The following is a 7946-nucleotide window of genomic DNA, read 5'->3' on the forward strand; positions in this document are numbered from 1 at the left end:
TTTGTTATTTCTCTTGAAAAACTAAATGATCACTTGTAAAGTTTAGTCCAGTGGTAATTCTCTTGAAAAAAACTAATGTACAATGAGTACATGGTTAAAATCATTTTCTGACTCGAGCAAGATAATCATCCACTTTCTGTGATATAGCATTCTCAAAGTAAACCAGAACCAAGTACAAGAACTTAAGGCACAATACATGGTTGAGGTCATTGTTTCGTGTGATATAAAAGCCTTTTAAAGTTAACTAGCTGGATTATAAATGGATGAGTAATTTAAAAGTTATCAGACAACTACTATTTTCATACACGACTTCCATGGTGATACAGGTAATACTAATACATTACATGGACAGTGCAGTGACTTAGACTGGCTCGCTGGTTTATAGTAGTTAATATAAATTATAGTACACATACAAATAGGTGACTTCTAACATAAAAAATGAAACTTTAACCAAGAACACAAGAATTATACTGCTTAACTGATTTGAATTTCTCCACTGGCATGAACTTCCTTCACCCTAATAGACAGCTTGAGCTGATTCAGTTAGCTCTCTTGGAAGATTTCTGTTCAAATTGTACAAGTCTAAATTTTGCATTGTCCCGGATCTCTGACAAACCAATGCATAATCTCATTAGCTACTAACAAGCTTTAGGGTAAAAAATGAACTAAAATTTGGAATCTAACAGTAAATCAATGCTACAACTAACCTTATATTCTTTGGTTCGTGAAGGGCTGCTTGTAATTTTCTGTTGCTCTTGGGATGAACCAACAAGGGGAAACATGATGAATACAAGAGAAGCAAACTGAAACTCAATCTCAATCTTAATCTCAGTCTCCAATTCCAGAAGATACAAGGAAGCAAAAGAACTATAACATTCTAAGCAGAAACTGAGTGTGTACTTGTGGGGAAAAGTGGAGTACTTAGTCATTGGCACCTTCACGATGTTCCTCCTGGCATTGGAGGCGGACTTTTGAACGACGGCGACGACTTCTGAACGGCGGCGACGGCGGCAACTGCTTCCCTCCCTTTACAACTTTCATCACCCTTCTCACTTGGACCACCCTATCTTCGAACCCGTCGCGGACCTTCTCCTTCTTCGTGTTGGACCCGAACCCCGTGTCCTGCTTCACCAGGGCGTCCGTTTCGAAGACGTCATTCCCGAGCACGAAAACGCCGCTGAAGGTGGGGCTGTAGAGCTCCTCGTAGGCTGCGGCGATCTCGTCCTCCGTCTTGAGGGGGCCATCGTCGAAGGAGGGAGGGGTGACAAATCCCTCCGCAGGCTCCGAGGGATGTCTTCCAATGGGTTGACGTTGTTGGAGGTGTCGATGTCATCGGAGGGTTTGCATTTGGCGTAGAGGAGGGAGGGGTGGTGTTGGGGTTTGGCGAAGAGGAGGGAGACGGTGTGCGGCGGCGAGGGGAGAAGAGAGAAGCGGGAAGAAGCGGGAATTGCGAAAAAATGGCCACCGTTGAGATTAGGGTCCAGAGGTTTTGGGAGGGAGAAGATTTCACAACTGAATTTGGGAGAATGGGTTAGCGAAATCCCAAATTCTCATTTCACTCAATTGAACCTTTTACCGAAGGGCGTATTCCTTCGGTACTGTCACTGACTTACCGAAGGATAAAAGACCGTCGGTGTTAATCCTTCGGTAATAAACATATTTCTTGTAGTGTAAGTTCCTAACCAGATTTTCTAAATATTTTCTTTCAAAATTTTGTGAGTTCCTTAATGTGCTCATATGTCATCTGAAGCTATATTTTTCAAAAGAGAAAAATCTTAGCAAATCTAAGATATTGCTTTTATTTTCCCTTTTAGAGTTATCAATCTCTACCTTTTCTTATAACACTATTTGTGTTGTAAATTCTGAAAAGAATTAAAACACTTGGTGTTTAACTCAGTTGAGTTAAAAAATCTAGACATGTTATCTAGGGTTGAGACAAAAAATGGTTAGAATACTTATAAACCAGGAGTCGTTAAACTCGGACTAGTCGTGTTGACTAGGTGAACCAAGAATGGTGAGTGTTTCGGTTAAATTGGTCTGAGGGTCGGCCGTCCTTCCTTGTTCTGCTCTCTTTTGATCTTCAATCCTCTCCGAGAATACAATCTACTTTGATGAGTTGTTGACCTGCAGAATACACTCTGACGTTCAAGTCAGATATGTTTCACAAAGAGAGGTCACTATTTTATTATGATAGAAAAAGATGATTGTACCTGGACATCAATTGTATATTTATAGGACTTGTGACAGCCAAATCCATTGATTAACCATTAGTGCAATATATTTTTAGGCAATCAAACCCAATAATACCGTATATTTGTAAAGCATAATACAATCTGACCTATTAATACCTGTTAATTGTCCATAAATGACAATTAATTCCGATTGGTATATTTCATATAGTATAGTGAAAATACTCGTTCTAAATCTAAAGAGGTAAAATTCGTGTAATCTTTCTAAAAATTAGTAAAACCCTTAAGAATTTTTAAGATATAATTAAACGTAACTTAGTTTGACTGAACTAGTATAAAATAAGTGTTTTATTACTTTGCTTCTTCAAACACTTTATTAAAAGACAAAGAAAATACTAAAAACATTATACTTTATAAGTAATAAGTATAGAATACACCTATGACAACATTTTACAAACTAACAATCTTCAAATTTGAATCATATCCTAACACTGTTTACTTACTTAAAAAAAATATTATTAATAAATAAAAATATTTCTCAACAAAGTTATTTTTTGTTCGAATCATTTCCCTTAATTAATCTTATTCTTCATTCTTACTTTACTAAATATACTTGATTTAAACTCTAAAAGTACACATTTAAACTTTTACTCAAACTATAAAAAGTATTGAAAAAAGTACACAATTAAACTTTTACTCAAAGTATAAAAAGTATTGAAAAAAGTACACAATCTTTGACCAATAATTTTGTAAAATAAAAATAATATTTTGAATTAAATATAATTTTAAGATTTACTTTTAAAATTTATCTTATATACAATGTAAGGTAGTTTGTGTGAATTTCTCTTCCTCTCACACGCACTAGTGCAGTCAAGAGAAATGGCACCGGTTCCTTTCGCTTATAGGCACCGGTTCTGCAACCGAGACATATACAAGCGAAGTAAAAAAGGATAAACTTTATGCCTTGGTCAGAACCGAGTTAAAAAAAATAAGATTTTGCCTCGGTTCACCAATAACCGAAGCCATACAAACTTTTTTATATTTTTTCTGGAAGAATGTTTCGCCTCGAGTCCTATTGAACCGAGGCAGTTTCTCCTAAGCAGAAATTCCAGCAATCAAGAATTAAGCTATTATAGGAGAGCTTAAAAATATGAACACACTTTCAGTCTACACGATGCATCTCTCAGGTCATATCCCACCAGAGATTCAGAACTGCTCAGCCTTGGAGGATTTGTTTCTGTATGAAAACCAGCTTTCTGGAAACATTCCTTATGAATTGGGCTCCATGCAAAACCTGAGGAGGGTGTTGCTGTGGCAGAACAATTTATCAAATATTAAATTCTTGAGCTTCCTTGAGTTATCAAATAATCAACTCAGTGGAGATATTCCCTCTTAGATAGGAAACTGTGCTCATCTAGAATTGCTTGACTTGCATAACAATGTGCTGGAAGGAACCATTCCTTCATCTTTGAAATTCCTAGTTTGTCTCAATGTCTTAGATCTTTCGGCAAACAAAATAACAGGAAGCATTCCAGAGAATTTGGTCATTTGCAAACTTGAGTTGGAATTCTCTTACTGGCCCCATTCCACATACCTTCTCAATGTCTCCTTGCCAACTCCTTTCTGTTCACCAAGAAACAAAATATTCATCATTCACGGGTGAAGAAACAAAATATTTCTCATTCACTGATTAACTATCAAACCTGAAGCAGGACGCCGCGACTCCACCGAACCACCATCGTTGTCGGACCACCACCGAACCACCGGAGAACCAGGATGCCGCCGCGACTCCACCAATCTTCAACACTCCATTCATCGGACCACCACAAAACCACCGCGAAAGCTCTCTCTCTCCTTCACACAACCTGCAATATTTCCCCCAATCTCTCTCTCTCCTTCGCACCGAACCACTACGACTCCACCAATCTCTCCCTCTCCTTCGCACCACAGAGCACCGCCGTCATCAACCCTAAATCAAAAAGTTTCCCCCAAACTCCAAATCGCGTCGTCAAACCCTAAATCAAGGAACTCCGTTTAACTCTTCTCTTCGCACCGTGGCACCATCTTCTCTGCTCGCCAAACGCCTTCGATCGGCGAGCCTCCCATCATCGCCGTCGCGGTACTCGTCTCTACCATCGCGCCTCCCCTCTGCTTTTGACGCCGGTCACCATCGTCATCCTCGCCGGAGCACAAGCTGCTGTAACGGAGGAAAGAGAAGGATTCACCGATTGAATCGGTGAAATGGAACGAGAAGGTGTTTTGTTCGGTCAAAAACGAAGGAGAAGGTGTGAGAACGATTAAAATGGTGTTAATCGAAGTTTCAATCGGTAAGTTCAGAGGCAGGATGCATTCAACCGGTAGGAATGAAAGAAATCAGTGGTTTAAACGGCCAAAAATGGAGAAAACTGGATCAGTGATGATGAACCCTAGCAGAGGCCGAAGATAGGGTTTCAGGAGAGGCTTTTGTGCGAGAATGGAAATGTCTCGCGAACTGGAAGCAATGAAAGCAATGAAGTAATACTGACTCGGTTATACGTTAACCGAAGTAATACGTTTATACAGCCTCGATTCCTTCCTCTAACCGATGTCTATACTGTTGAACCGAGGCCTATAAACTTAAATATTTCGAGTTTGTCTAAATCGAGACGTATTAGCCGAGTTAGAAGACTTTTTTTTACTAGTGACGTATACTAAATTACCTTTATGTCTTATACATAAAAAACTACAAAAAAAAATTATATCTTTATTAATTACCATTTTTTTTATAGAAGATAAAAACATTAAAAGTTGTGGATCCAACAACAAAATTAAGAATAATCAAACTAGCCATCTCTCTATTAAGATTCGCTCATGATTGCATAGAATAGTAAAAACAAAAGACAAACATCCTTTGAAATATAAACACCCATTAAATAAATCTTTCTTTATTTATTTTTTCTCTTATTAAATGATAAAATATGCAAAATTTATATATATTTTTTTTCTCAATTATTATTTACTATTTTGGGATGTGCAATTTTTCTAGTAATATAGTTTTACGTAAAAAATATAAAAAACCAAAAACTATAATTGAAAGTATCGGGCCCAACAAAAGTAGTAAAAGGAGAAAAAAAAATGAAGGCATGAGCTTGCATGACTTGTTCAAAGCAAGTAAAATCTAGATTCCTTTTGGCTTCAAAAATCTTTTTATTTGTAGATCGTGTTGAGACTTGATAATTTAAACTCAGATTAGTGATCTTAACTAGGTGAACCAAAAATAAAAATATTCATTTTAAACTTGAAAAAATAAAATTCGTGTAATATTTCTAAAATTTAATGAAACTCCTTAAGAGTTATTAAAATAAAACTGAAATTAACTTTTAGTTTGAATAAACAAATATAAAATTAGTATTTTATTGTTTTGCTTCTTCAAACATAAAAATTCTAAAAAATTATACTTTATAAATAATAAGTATAGAATACCTATGACAACATTTAACAAACTAACAATCTGCAAATTTGAATCTTATCCCAACACTGTTTATTTACTTAAAAAAATATTATTTGTAAATAACAATATTTCTCAACAAAATTTTTTTTTTTTGGAATCATTTCCCTTAAATAATCTTATTCTTATTCTTACTTTACTAAATATATGTTACTTATTTTAAAAGACAAAATTATAACTAAACTTTTTTTTCCTAATTAATAGCTTTAATTTAAATCACCATAATTTCCAACTTTTTTCAATTAATATCACCTACAATTTTAATATTATTTAATTTAATATTTCTAAATTTTTACACCAAAATCATTTTTACTAAATAAATATACACTTTTTAAATTTCTTTTAAAAAAACACGCTTATAAAATATTAATATACCATAATTTTTCTCTAATGAACTTATTTTTATTTTTTTTCATTCCCTTTTTCAAAAAACATAAAAAAAATCCAACACAAAATTTGATTTTATGAAAACTGAATTTCGACTAATTTTCCTACATGCCGTCCAAAAAAAAAAACAAAAACAAAAAATTTCCAAATCTTTACTTGTATTTTATTTTTCTATTTAATTTCAATGTTTAAAAGAATAGTAATTACTTTTTTTTTCTATTTAATTTCAATGTTTAAAAGAATAGTAATTACTTTTTTTTTCTATTTAATTTCAATGTTTAAAAGAATAGTAATTACTTTTTTTTTCAACTATAACTAATTTACTAAACTTTAAAAAAAAATATTACATTTCTAAATTTTACAAAAATAACCTTAAAACAACAAATTAAAAACATAGAATGAGTATTAAAATAAAAATAATTGGACCATAAGCTTATGGTTGACTAGACTAAACACCCTTTTGAAAAGAATAATAATAAAAATTATACAGAAACAATCAAAATTAACGAAGATAACCTACATTTAACTAATTTCTTTTCTGATTTTGTTCTTGTGTCCTATTAAGGAGACATCACCCAAGTTTCATATAAGGAACAAACATACGAGGACCATGACTAGACTCAAGTGAAAAATATAGTTTATATAAGAAATAGCAGCCATAATTTTGAAAATACAACTATAATGAAATATTAAAATAAAAAAAATAATTAATAAACGTGTGACTCTAAAAAGCATGTATTTTTATCTTCAAATTATAATCTAGGCATAGTGATTAATTATGAATCCGGTGTGATAGAAGGATTAATGTGGTTGCTTTCACACACATACCAAAATTGTATTCACACATTTTCATGTTGTTGCTTTCACTTTTATTTTAAAGTTCCATGGACACTTTATAATTGACCTAGGCCAGCTGGTGATTACCCATCACTCCACTAGAAGGGATTAACTTGGTTGTTGAAATAGAACCATGCTATCTTCCAACATCCCACTCTAAAAGCAGACAAATAAACTTTTACCAAACTATAAAAAATATTGAAAAAAGTACGACAATGATATCACTTGATTTATTATATACAAATCTTTGACCAATAATTTTGTAAAATAAAAATAATATTTTAAATTAAGTATAATTAATTTTAAGATTTAATTTTATAATTTATTTTATTTACATTGTAAGGTAGTTTGTGTGAATTTCTCTTCCTCTCACACGTATACTAAATTACCTTTATCTTATACATAAAAAAATACAAAAAATTATATCTTTACTAATTACCAATTTCTTTTTATTGAAGATAAAAACATTAAAAGTTGTGGATCCAACAACAAAATTAAGAATAATCAAACTACCCATCTCTATTAAGATTCGCTCATGATTGCATATAATAGTGAAAACAAAAGACAAACATCCTTTGAACTGTAAATATGTGAAATTTTTCTAGTAATATAGTTTTACGTGAAAAATATAAACTGAACCAAAAACTATTATTGAAAGTATGGGGCCCCAAGAAAAGTAGTAAAAGGAGAAGAAAAAAAATGAAGGCACGAGCTTGCATGACTTGTTCAAAGCAAGTACAATCTAGATAGATTCCTTTCGGCTTTCGAAATCTTTAAATATGTAGACCGTGTTTGGACTTGATGATTGTACCCTGAGGCCTGGAACACGAAGCACAGACCCATTCCAATAATGGCCAAACAGAGCATAGCGTCGAGCTTCTGCCTTAAATTTTCAGCTGAATTCATTTAACCAAACCACTTACTTCTATCTTTGGAACGAGTCTTCACTTTTTGTTTTCATTAAGTTGTGTGGAATTTGAATTGAGATTAAAATCCTGGGCACACGGAGCATCCTACTCGGTTCACGCGGTTCAGACACATACTAT

At 33.4% G+C, this 7946-nt stretch overlaps 1 pseudogene; it reads right to left on the reverse strand.

Moving 5' to 3' along the window:
- Nucleotides 1-517: 517 nt before the first annotated feature.
- Nucleotides 518-3928, reverse strand: LOC108336759 (30S ribosomal protein S5, chloroplastic-like; annotated as a pseudogene).
- Between the last annotated feature and the right edge of the window lie 4018 nt (nt 3929-7946).

Source organism: Vigna angularis, chromosome 1 (assembly GCF_016808095.1).
Source record: "Vigna angularis cultivar LongXiaoDou No.4 chromosome 1, ASM1680809v1, whole genome shotgun sequence".
Classification (NCBI taxonomy): Eukaryota; Viridiplantae; Streptophyta; class Magnoliopsida; order Fabales; family Fabaceae; genus Vigna; species Vigna angularis.